Below are 12,551 nucleotides of genomic sequence, written 5' to 3' on the forward strand. Positions count from 1 at the left end.
GCTTAACTGGGACGTTCCCTTTTTAGTATCATTTTCATATTCATAAAAGAAAGACCACACTATTGTGCAGGAGTGGTATAAATCTACAAGAAATTACTCATATGTAGTGTAAGAAACTTTTTCGTTTCAACAACGGGAATGTCCAGTGGTTAGCACGCAAAATGTGATGAAAAACAGGTAGGATGTCTGACTTCGTTGGAGAGGAAGGAGACCTCTCTCCACGTGCGATCTGGCACATCCGGGCTACTACAAGCAGTGATGGGAATCAGTCAGTGGGCCGGATGCATAAACGCTAGCAATTGCTTGTGCTAGCCTTTTACTCGAATCCGTATGCATAAAAACAAGCAATATTGCTTGCGAGCAGAAGCTCTTGCTAGCAAGTACATATGCTGGCCTCGGATTTCTAGGTACCGGTAGCACTAGATCCTATCCAGTCAGCTAACCGTATACACATGCACAACAAGAATAAAATCGCAGACAGACGAGTCGAACGTTGCACTCTTGTCTTTAATCAATTCTCCTCCTTGCTGTCTATGCGCAAGCCCAAGTGCGTGTGCGCATGTATGTGAAACGAACGGTAAAACTGCAAATGAAACAATGAATGATACACTGTATGAATATATCAAACATACATTTCTATGGATTACAATAAATTGAATGTATATGGATATAATGCTCCATTAACACACAAAAAGGTTTGCTTCTTGTGAACAAACAATAGTACACTGTCTTGTACTGCATCATTATACATACACATTTTTATCCATGCATGTATTCACTACACATCATGAAATGGCAGCTTTGTAATGTCATTATCCATCCACTGTCACACTGTATCAATATTATTACACTTTGTAGGTGACACTGTAGCAATATTCATGTTCTATTGCAATGTCTACAAAAAAAAATAATAATAATATTTACAGGCCGTGATATGCATGTAAAGACCCTATACCAGACTTACAGACTTGTGATCTTCCAAGCCTAGAAGCTTTACCCTTCTGGACGCATTCGGATTGTGATCCTGTCCCAAGCTGTGAAGTGATGCAATAAATTGCAAAGGATTGTATGGAAAATGCAAAATCACTTACATCACACATTATATGCCTACATGTGTGGCACTGCGTTTGCCTTCGTACATTTGAGCAAGGCAAATTATACTTTCCCTTAAGCCAGAGCTGCTTAAGATGCCTTAATAACGTACACTTCATATCACATGAAAATGAAATATTTCAGCCTGTACGCTACCATATACATCAAGCCACATACATGTACTTATGAATGTAATACGTAAAGCACGTATGTCAAAACACAAAAACACAAAAGACAGTCTTTATTCATCCTGACGTCCAAATGCATTATTTAGACTGAAACTGTCCACACAGCAAAATTATCACTAATCTTCATCATTACTGGTGTCAAATCCAACCTAATATCTACCTTTGAAACTTCACCTGGAAGTCTTATTCAACAAACTGAATTACTTGACTGATATAAATCAAACTCTATCTTACAGGAGTTGTGAATTAATTCTGAATGTAACTATTACCACCATATTAACCAAGTTCTGAATACTGCTCTACACATAATCATCTCACGGCCAAGTGGTAACACAAAGAGCCAATGCAAGTCTACAACGCTACAACTACAATAACTCTACACGCAACGTACAATACACAATGCGTAGCAATCAGTCCTACGTTATATCAATATGCACCGTACATAACCTAAACTAGCGTCACGTACGCTAGACCGTTCATGATATCCGGACACACAAAAGGCATTTAAATTCTCTTTTATCAAGAACTGTGAACAACGTAATAATCGTAAACTTACGCAGAACCATCAGATGCAAAACTTCCATCCGGGATTCTGTGATTATCGTGTGATAATCTTATACATTTGCTGCATTTTTGCTAGACTCACGAACCAGCAAACCATCGGTTCGTGCGCCATCTTTCTAGCCCATTATGGAAGGCCGAAAATCACACTACCATATATTGCGCGCGCGCATACATTTAACACACAATCATCGCTATGTTTGACGCGCTAATGCTAGCCTACGTATGAGAAGCCGAAATTGCAACAACAATTCAGCGCGAACAGCACACTCCCCCCCAACGTCCGATGGACGTTAAAATTCCAGAACTTAAAATGTTACTTAGGATGTCCACAACACATCCCCTATTGATTGAATACAAATACACATAACTTATGGTACATATTACATGCGAAATGTAAACTCTAAAACTAAACAATTGTCAACAAGTGGCCTTCAAACTGACCATGAACAGGCGTTTACTCCGCCTCAACCAACAAAATTAACTCCTGGATTGGCCTACAATAGGTTTTTCCAGTTGCAGGCAGACGGACTTGAACTTGACGGACTAAACCATCATCTCCAGTACCAACACTCTCAACGATCCCAAGAGGCCACTGGTTTCGTTTGACCTCCCTGTCTCTCAACAGGACTATGTCACCCTTCATGACATTCCTCTCCGTACTTGTCCATTTGCGCCTCTGCTGAAGGCTTTGCAAGTAGCGGAGTCTCCATTGTTTCCAAAACCTGTCGGCCAGGATTTGGACACGTTTCCACTGAGCAGTGTACATGTTACGCTTGCAATCCTCGACAAGCACCTCTTCTATGCTCCCATGTTTCTGAGTCAAGAGCACCGAAGGTGAGAGGAAAGATGTGTCCTCTGGATCAGAGCTCAGTGGAACAAGAGGTCTAGCATTCACGATGGCCATAGCTTCCATCATGAATGTGACCAAAGTCTCATGGGTGAAACTTTTCTCTCTAGTCTCGAGGAGAATGCCATTGAGAATTCTCTTGAATAGGCCTACCATTCTTTCCCAGGCTCCTCCCATGTGTGGGGCATGGGGTGGATTTAGCTTCCACTCTGTGTTGTTCCTCTCAAGAAAGGTGCGAAACACCTTGTTCAAGACTCCCACAAAATTTGATCCTCTATCGGACCAAAAGGTTTCCACTTTGCCTCGCACAGCCATGAATCGCCGCAGTGCATTGATACATGACGAAGTGCTCAGTTCCTCTAGAACTTCGATATGAAGAGCTCTGGAGGTCAAGCAGGAGAATATCATTCCCCATCTCTTGCTTTTCGCAGCACCTCCTCTGGTCTTCCTGGTGACCACTTCCCATGGTCCGAAGCAATCTACACCAACCTGGGAAAAAGGAGGTCCGATCTTCAGACGCTCTTGAGGGAGGTCAGCCATGCGTTGGAGCACAGTCTTCCCTCTGAGTTTGCGGCAGATCACACAACGGTGGATAACGGCAGATATGACTCTCTTGCCCCCGGTAATCCAAAACCCAGCGTCACGCAGAGAACCTTCTGTCAACTGTCTGCCAGGGTGCCCGTTATTGTGATAGTGCATCACAAGGAGCTTGGCAATGTGACTCTTGCCGGGGATCAATACCGGGTGCTTCACTATAACAGGAAGTGAGGACTTCCTCAACCTACCACCAATGCAAATCAAACCATCTTGGTTCAGGATGGGTGCTAAGTCCCGTATTGAGGAGTTAGAAGGTAGAGGTACTCCCTCTCTGAGACATTCATATTCCTCATGGAAGATCTGCTTCTGTACTTCCTTCACGATCATCATCTCTGCATGACGCACAGATTCAACACCTGTATTGCTACATGTGTGCCAGCCATGGCAACCATTGCCACTCCTGGAGCTGAATGAGTGAGCAATGTGTATGAGCAGACGGAACGCTCTGACTAGGCTTTTCCAGGTTGAGAACTTTTCAAACCTTGGAACAAGTCCTCGCAGTTCCACACTGGTTTTGGTGACCTGGATGTTCACTTCTTGCTTTATCTCTTCATCTAGGTCAGGATCTACAAGTGGAAATTCTGACACTGGATTCACTACTTCCTGAGTAGCTATCTTCTGAGGACCGGTAAGCCACGATGAGCCTTTCATCTCATGATGAACCTTATTCAAGGAGTATCCCATGAACTCCGTTGAGGAATCGAGGACTCCTCTGATTTTGCCTCTCTTTTTGGGATGATAAACCCCAACTAGTGGTAGGCAACAACACTCTTCATGTGCACTTAGAGGTGGTGCCACCTCTGCATGACCTTGGGAAATCATCCCTTCCATGAATGTCAACATGTGTTCTCTCTTGATTGGATCCCTTTGCATATTTGTCTGGAGGATTTGAGCAGTTTTCAAAGCTTGTGAACGATTGTTGGGAAGGCGATCCCTTTGCTCTTTGAAGGGTAGTGGAGCTGTCCACTTGCCATTTTTTAAGCCTCCCTTCTCTACCATCAAATGGACAAACTGTTGTTCCTCGATTGACAGACTGATACTGTCATCTTCGTTGTCAAAAAAGTGTTTCAACCTGAACTCGTTCGGACAGGGTTCTAGGCATGTGGGCTGGCCCGTAGAAAGAATCTGAGTGCGCAAGGGAGAAATCCTCACTGTCTGTCCAGCACTTCGCTGGACCCCTTGAAGGCATACATCACCAATGATAACCCAGCCAAGGCATAACTTCTGTGCGAATGGTGAGTCAGTTGGTCCAATCTTTTGGTCTAGGACATGGTGCGCCTCAACTACATCCCTGCCTATCAACAGAGTTGCTGTGCAATTGTGATCAACTGGTGGGATCTCAACGCTCCTCAAATGATCGTATGCATGAACTATTTCTGGAGTAGGAATTTCATCCTTGAAATCCGGAATGTATGAACACTCTGTGACTGTTGGCAACTACAAACAGACAGTGCCGTGGATATCCTCCACCACAAAATCATCAGCACATCTTCCGTGGGCGGACACTTCTCCACTGCATGTGCGTAGCGTATAGCTAATCTCATCATAGGCAACATCAAACTTATCTAGGAGTTTAGATGTGGCTATGGTCTTATTGCTTTGGTCATCTATGACTGCATATGTCTTGACCACAACGTTTTTAATCCCTCTTTGACCTCACAAGTACTGGAACAATCTTTGCACAGCATTTACCTCCTATGCATTTTGAACCCTTCATCTTGGAGCATGCACTTGTGATGTTGGTTCGAGGATTGTCTTTGGGAGGGTCTTCAGGTTTCTGCGTACTCTTCGCAGATTCGTTACTATTCTCCCAGTGAAGAGTCGTTAAGTGGCGTTGGCTGCCACATGATTCGCATTTCACCCTTGCCTTGCACTCCCGGGCTGCATGTCCCTGGAGACAGCACCTGAAACACAACTGGTACTGCTTGAGAAGATTCTTCTTCTCAGGTACCGTTTTTGCAAGGAATACCTTGCACTCAACGATCGAATGTGGCTTCTTGTGGATAGGACAAAACTCCTTTGAAGCCGGAGGACGAACCTCCTTCACGTCAGTAGCCCTGACACTGACCGTTTTCTTCGCAACTTCCTGATGCTTCATGTCACGAGGCAACATGAAGCTGGGATCATTGCGAATCTTCGCGTGATAGCGAACAAACTCGCTGAACACCTTGAAAGGAGGGAAAGTCACCCGGTACCTTTCCTTGTATCGGGATCCCTCCATTACCCACTTCTCCTGGAGATTGTATGGCAACTTCTGTACCAATGGCTGCAAGCCTCTGGCAGAATCCAAATGCAGAAGACCTGGGAAATCCCCATTCTCTTTAGCATACTCGATCTCCAGGAGCAAATGACCAAACTGCTCTAGTTTTTCGTTCTCCCTATGTGTAAGTCTAGGGAAATCTTCAATCCTCTGTTGAAGATCGTGTTCTACTGCCTCTGGGGAGCCATACTTCCTGTCAAGGAGTTCCCACATTCTACTCACGCCAACATTCGGCCGGTCAACATGGATGTCATGAATGGCAGAGACCAGTTGGGAAGATTCCTTACCCAACCACTTCATGATCAGGCCCATCTCTTGGGATTGTGTCAGCTGGAGCTCTGTGATAACACGTCCGAGCGTAGCTTTCCAGGATCTATACCTGAATGCACAGTCATTGAATTTAACCAAACCACTTGACACCAATTCCTTCTTAAGTAATACATTACTTATGTCAGAAACTACGTTTACAGTGTCTAAGTTAGATGGGATAGCAGTGCCTTCCCTACGATTAACACTCTTTGTTTCATTGTCACACTTGGACATCCCAACATACTGGGATGAATACACACCATCTTCAGGAGGTACACCAAGTTTTGTTTGTACTTGACCTTCCTGATTTTCTTTTACAAAGTTAGGGGAGGGAATTGAACTCCCCTGGTTGATGTGATTTCCATCACCTGGAATCTTACCATCTACATCAAGTGAGGACAAATAATCCTCCACACGTTCATTGACATCTTTTTGCATGAGATTCAATTCAATACCTTTTACAGACTCCTCACATTCGTTTAAGCCTGCTTCGAGGACAGAAACCTGCACTGCTGCTACAGCAGCATCTCTTTCTGCCTCTAACACTACACGTTCTGCATCCTGAGCAGCCCTTTGCTTTGCAAGATCTGCTTCCTGAGCAGCCCTTTGTTTTGCAAGATCTGCTTCCTGAGCAGCCCTTTGCTTTGCAAAATTTGCTTCCTTTCGAGCAAATTCTAATCTTACTCTACTTGCCTCTGCCTTTGCACGAGCTAATAAAGCCTCAGAGGCCACTGACGAATGTCTACTTGCATAAGACGGTCTCGAAGACACGCTCCCCGTCTCACGTCTGTCACCCTGCGTGGACAGCGACGGCATTTGCGGTGACTCCGCTCCTTGTTGTCGAGGTTCTGTTTTCGTCGACATGATGAAACCTTGCGTACGGTAAGCGATGTGAAATCTCTTCACTCTGCCTGACGATGAAGTTCTTTTACTCGGCCCGAAGAATAAGTCTCTTTACTCGGCCCGAAGAATAAGTCTTTTTACTATGCTGGCCTCGGATTTCTAGGTACCGGTAGCACTAGATCCTATCCAGTCAGCTAACCGTATACACATGCACAACAAGAATAAAATCGCAGACAGACGAGTCGAACGTTGCACTCTTGTCTTTAATCAATTCTCCTCCTTGCTGTCTATGCGCAAGCCCAAGTGCGTGTGCGCATGTATGTGAAACGAACGGTAAAACTGCAAATGAAACAATGAATGATACACTGTATGAATATATCAAACATACATTTCTATGGATTACAATAAATTGAATGTATATGGATATAATGCTCCATTAACACACAAAAAGGTTTGCTTCTTGTGAACAAACAATAGTACACTGTCTTGTACTGCATCATTATACATACATATTTTTATCCATGCATGTATTCACTACACATCATGAAATGGCAGCTTTGTAATGTCATGATCCATCCACTGTCACACTGTATCAATATTATTACACTTTGTAGGTGACACTGTAGCAATATTCATGTTCTATTGCAATGTCTACAAAAAAAAAATAATAATAATATTTACAGGCCGTGATATGCATGTAAAGACCCTATACCAGACTTACAGACTTGTGATCTTCCAAGCCTAGAAGCTTTACCCTTCTGGACGCATTCGGATTGTGATCCTGTCCCAAGCTGTGAAGTGATGCAATAAATTGCAAAGGATTGTATGGAAAATGCAAAATCACTTACATCACACATTATATGCCTACATGTGTGGCACTGCGTTTGCCTTCGTACATTTGAGCAAGGCAAATTATACTTTCCCTTAAGCCAGAGCTGCTTAAGATGCCTTAATAACGTACACTTCATATCACATGAAAATGAAATATTTCAGCCTGTACGCTACCATATACATCAAACCACATACATGTACTTATGAATGTAATACGTAAAGCACGTATGTCAAAACACAAAAACACAAAAGACAGTCTTTATTCATCCTGACGTCCAAATGCATTATTTAGACTGAAACTGTCCACACAGCAAAATTATCACTAATCTTCATCATTACTGGTGTCAAATCCAACCTAATATCTACCTTTGAAACTTCACCTGGAAGTCTTATTCAACAAACTGAATTACTTGACTGATATAAATCAAACTCTATCTTACAGGAGTTGTGAATTAATTCTGAATGTAACTATTACCACCATATTAACCAAGTTCTGAATACTGCTCTACACATAATCATCTCACGGCCAAGTGGTAACACAAAGAGCCAATGCAAGTCTACAACGCTACAACTACAATAACTCTACACGCAACGTACAATACACAATGCGTAGCAATCAGTCCTACGTTATATCAATATGCACCGTACATAACCTAAACTAGCGTCACGTACGCTAGACCGTTCATGATATCCGGACACACGAAAGGCATTTAAATTCTCTTTTATCAAGAACTGTGAACAACGTAATAATCGTAAACTTACGCAGAACCATCAGATGCAAAACTTCCATCCGGGATTCTGTGATTATCGTGTGATAATCTTATACATTTGCTGCATTTTTGCTAGACTCACGAACCAGCAAACCATCGGTTCGCGCGCCATCTTTCTAGCCCATTATGGAAGGCCGAAAATCACACTACCATATACTGCGCGCGCGCATACATTTAACACACAATCATCGCTATGTTTGACGCGCTAATGCTAGCCTACGTATGAGAAGCCGAAATTGCAACAACAATTCAGCGCGAACAGCACAGTACAAGCAATTGCTTAGAGACCAAGCATTTGCTTAAAAACGTATGCATAAAACATACCTTTTGCTAGTTCTTGCTAGCAATTGCTTACGATTTTCCAAGCTCTGTAAAATGAGCTTGAGCTTTTGCTTATCTGGGACGTTCCCTTTTAAGTATCATTTTCATATTCGTGGAAGAAAGACAACAATTGTGAAGGAGTGGTATAAATCTACAAGAAATTACTCTTAAGTAGAGTAAGAAATTTTTCATTTCAACAACGGGAATGTCCAGTGGTTAGCACGCAAAATTTGATGAAAAACAGGTAGGATGTCTCACTTCGGTGGAGAGCAAGGAGACGTCTCTCCACGTGCGATCTGGCAGATGCGAGCTATTGTAAGCAGTGATGGGAATCAGCCAGTAACACGAGTGTGTGTATAGTTGTGTGTGTGTGCGTCTGTGTGTGCATTTATGAGTGTCATTTCATAGCTCTTCTGCTATGTCAGGAAATGTTTCTGCACACACATGCCCTTTCAAATGCATGCTGCCACACTCGCCTTTGTTCTTGTGTTCGCACAGGCGTGACGTCCCTTTTGTTGAAAACGCAAGCAATTGCTTGTGCGGGACAAGCAAAAGGTATAAGCACTAGCAAAAGGTTATGCATATGGATTTAAGCAATTGCTTGAGCTAGACCTTTTGCTAGACAAGCTTGTGCTTTTGCTTGAAGCAATTGCTTACAAGCAATTGCTTGTTTTATGCATTCGGCCCAGTATGTGTGTGAGTGTGTGTGTACAGATGTGTCTGTGCGCTTGTGTGTGCATTTTATGAGTGTCATTTCATAGCTATTTTGCTGTGTCAGGAAATGTTTCCGCATACACATGCCCTTTCAAATACATGCTGCCACACTCGCCTTTGTTCTTGTGTTCGCACAGGCGTGAAGTCCCTTTTGTTGAAAACGCGAGCAATTTATTGCTTGTGCGGGACAAGCAAAAGGTGTAAGTACAAGCAGAAGGTTATGCATATGGATTTAAGCAATTGCTTGAGCTAGACCTGTTGCTAGACGAGCTTGTGCTTTTGCTTGAAGCAATTGCTTGTTTTATGCATTCGGCCAAATATGTTATCGGCTTGTCCGTCCTTCCGTCCGTCCGTCCGTCCTTCCGTCTAGTTTGCAGGCACAATTCCTTGTTGGTCGTAAAGGAGTCTGCGCCAAGACTACTACATGCACCACTTTGGCACTGTTCCATAGGCCCTGTGTTGAAGCTTCTCCTTGTTGGGAGTAGCCTTTAAACAAGGCGACTCGCTCTGCGTGCCCCCGTATAGCGCGTTTACCCCACAAACCTGTTGGCCGGCGAGTGGAATAATCGCTCCACTCGCCGGCCAACAGGTTTGTGGGGTAAACGCGCTATACGGGGGCACGCAGAGCGAGTCGCCTTGTTTAAAGGCTATGTTGGGAGAGGCTGCAGTGTAGTGGTTCGTGTATTAGTCTTGGCGCATGCAGACTCCTATACGACCAACAAGGGTTTGTGCCTGCAAACTACCTTCCGTCCGTCCGTCCGTAATGAACTTTATGGACAGCGTAACTAAAAAACGTTTTGAGGTATCCTAATGAAACTTGGCATGTATGTATATTAGGGGGTGAAGTTGTGCCTATCAACTTTTGGGTGCACATGCTCAAGGTCAAAAGTCAAAGAGTCAAGGTCAAATGCTTAAAATTTCACTATTTCCCCCATATCTCTGCAATGGCTGAAAATATTTTTGTGAAACTTACTGTATACATGTATTACCCAATTAAAATTCTCTGGTGAAAGTTTGGGTCATGAGGTCAAAGGTCAAAGGTCAAAAGGTCAAGTAAAGATGTTAAAATTTCACTTTTTTTCTCCGTATCTTGGAAATTGTTCAAGGTATCTTCATGGAACATAGTATATATGCATGTACTGACTGGCAGCGATTACCTAGGGAATTTGGGGTTCATGGGGTCAAAGGTCAGGGGTCAAAGGTCAAGGGCAACACTTCAAAATTTTACTATTCCACTCATATTTATGCAAAGCCACCAGAATCATTTTTTAAAAACTCGGTATATGCTTGTATATACAACCCAATAGACATTCTCTGGGAAGTCCAAAGGTCAAAAGGTCAAAGATCAAGTGAAAGTGCTGAACTTACTTCTTCTTCCATATCTCGAGAATGACTCAAGTTATCTTAAGACTCAGTACATATTTATACATGTTAGAATGGCAGTGATCCTCTTATGAATTTTAGGGTCAAAGGCCAGATGAAAATGGTAGCAAGTTACTATTCTATATATTCAATGCATAAACTTATGAAAAGGTCAAAGTCAAGTTAAAGTCTTTAAAGGGGCATAGCCCCGGTAGTATAGATGGCGCTGTTGATGATACTGCCGATCACCGTTAGCATTGATACGAAGATTACCGAAGTTGAGCTGTCATAAAGAGTAAAGTGCGTAGGTGTTGCTAAGTAACGTTGCTTTGTTGTCTTCTTTGCGCATCGCGCAGTCTGTAGTAATGCCAGGGTGCGTGCATAATATATGTGCTTGTTATCATGACATCACAAAAGAAGTTTGCTTGCTGTCATCCTCCTCAGCCGAATCATGAACCGAACTGTGATCGGACCACTGACTACAGTGAATCGGACTTCTTCGGACTCGGGAAAGTGGGCCAAAGCGTAAGCGCCAAAGAGAAGTCGATAGCGTAGGTCTCTATAGGAAACTTGCGCCGTGCGCCCGCGTACACATTGACTAAAACACCGGGACCATGCACCTTTAAATCCCCAAATACATGCTCTCCTATTCATCCGATTAAACCTAGGTCAAGGAAGGTGAACATTCAACACATTTGTTACAAACATGTCATTTCAATATTTTGCCAATTTTGTGAAAATGTAGTCACACATTGTCCACATGTACTATAGACCTCCTGAGAATCATGCATTATGGCGGAGGCATACCAGTCGCCATAGCGACTTTTTTTAGTCGTTTTTGAAATATCTGTGCGAGAGAGCGGAGCGACCGAGCGGGGGGAGATTGTGGGAGGGGGATTTTGCATTTCCAGACCTGAAATTCAGCGATCTGGTGCACACTTTTGGTGCAATTTTGGATTTTTTTTTTCCTGAAAAAAAGAAATAAGTAAGAAAATGAAATATTAATATATCATTGAATGACTAAATCGTGGTATTTCAGCTCTTGCTCAGACTTTGCGACATTACTGTGAAGGCCTACTAATCAGTGGGGCCTATCACTGGCGTAGCAAGGATTAACACGGAGCGGTTAGATGCGAAGGAGAGAAGCAAGGGGGGGGGGTGTGAGAGGGGGATTCCCCCTCCCACGGTGAGAACTTTTTGCATTTTGATGTTGTAAATGGTGCAATTTGATCCATTTTTTGCGTGTTTTATCGACTTGAAACAGTCCCACATGATTAAGGTAGCAGTTCATTTTGATGTAGATTATTATATCCCCCGAACAGAGTTCGGAGGATACTATGGATTTGGCCTCGTTGCGCTGCGTCCGCGTCCTTGTCCGCGTCCGCCGCAGAGATTTTCTTGTGAGCGCTCTACTGGCTGCAGTTCTTCTTCGATCACCTTCCAATTTGGCATGAAGGTGTATAAGCCAGTTCACAGTTCCAATCTGAGCATGTGCAGATAAAGGTCATTGCAGACCTTCTCTTGAAATGGATTTGCAACTGAGGTATTCAAAGCCTAGATATAATAGGGCTACAAGACAACTGTGTCATAAATGAACCAGGTGCAGATTGGTATTTACAGGTGAATGTGCATTCTTTTCAGCAACATTAACAAAAGCCACTCATGCAGCACTGACATGTAAATTATCACTTCCTGCATGGCTACTTTCAACTGCTCTTCTTGAAAACAATTCCATGTTTTGCAAAGTCTGTGGTTGGAGAGGTCATTGCAGACGAGTGCTAACTGTGAACTGGCTTAATATGGTAAGACGAAGAAGCCTATTGTTTTTGGTGATGGCGCCCTCGCTTGTTCCG

The 12,551-nt window shown here is 43.2% G+C and overlaps 2 long non-coding RNA genes across 2 annotated transcripts; both read right to left on the reverse strand.

Annotated features, from left to right (window-relative positions):
• Nucleotides 1–486: 486 nt before the first annotated feature.
• Nucleotides 487–2,409, reverse strand: LOC140229018 (uncharacterized). The gene is made up of 2 exons (XR_011901262.1): nucleotides 965–2,409; nucleotides 487–583 (listed from the first exon to the last, which is right to left on the reverse strand). It is a non-coding gene; the product is annotated as an uncharacterized lncRNA (long non-coding RNA).
• A 4,533-nt stretch (nucleotides 2,410–6,942) lies between these two features.
• LOC140229272 (uncharacterized) lies at nucleotides 6,943–7,694 on the reverse strand. Its single transcript, XR_011901279.1, has 2 exons — nucleotides 7,422–7,694; nucleotides 6,943–7,039 (listed from the first exon to the last, which is right to left on the reverse strand). It is a non-coding gene; the product is annotated as an uncharacterized lncRNA (long non-coding RNA).
• Nucleotides 7,695–12,551: the final 4,857 nt, after the last annotated feature.

Source organism: Diadema setosum, chromosome 5, assembly GCF_964275005.1.
Source record: "Diadema setosum chromosome 5, eeDiaSeto1, whole genome shotgun sequence".
NCBI classification, from domain to species: domain Eukaryota; kingdom Metazoa; phylum Echinodermata; class Echinoidea; order Diadematoida; family Diadematidae; genus Diadema; species Diadema setosum.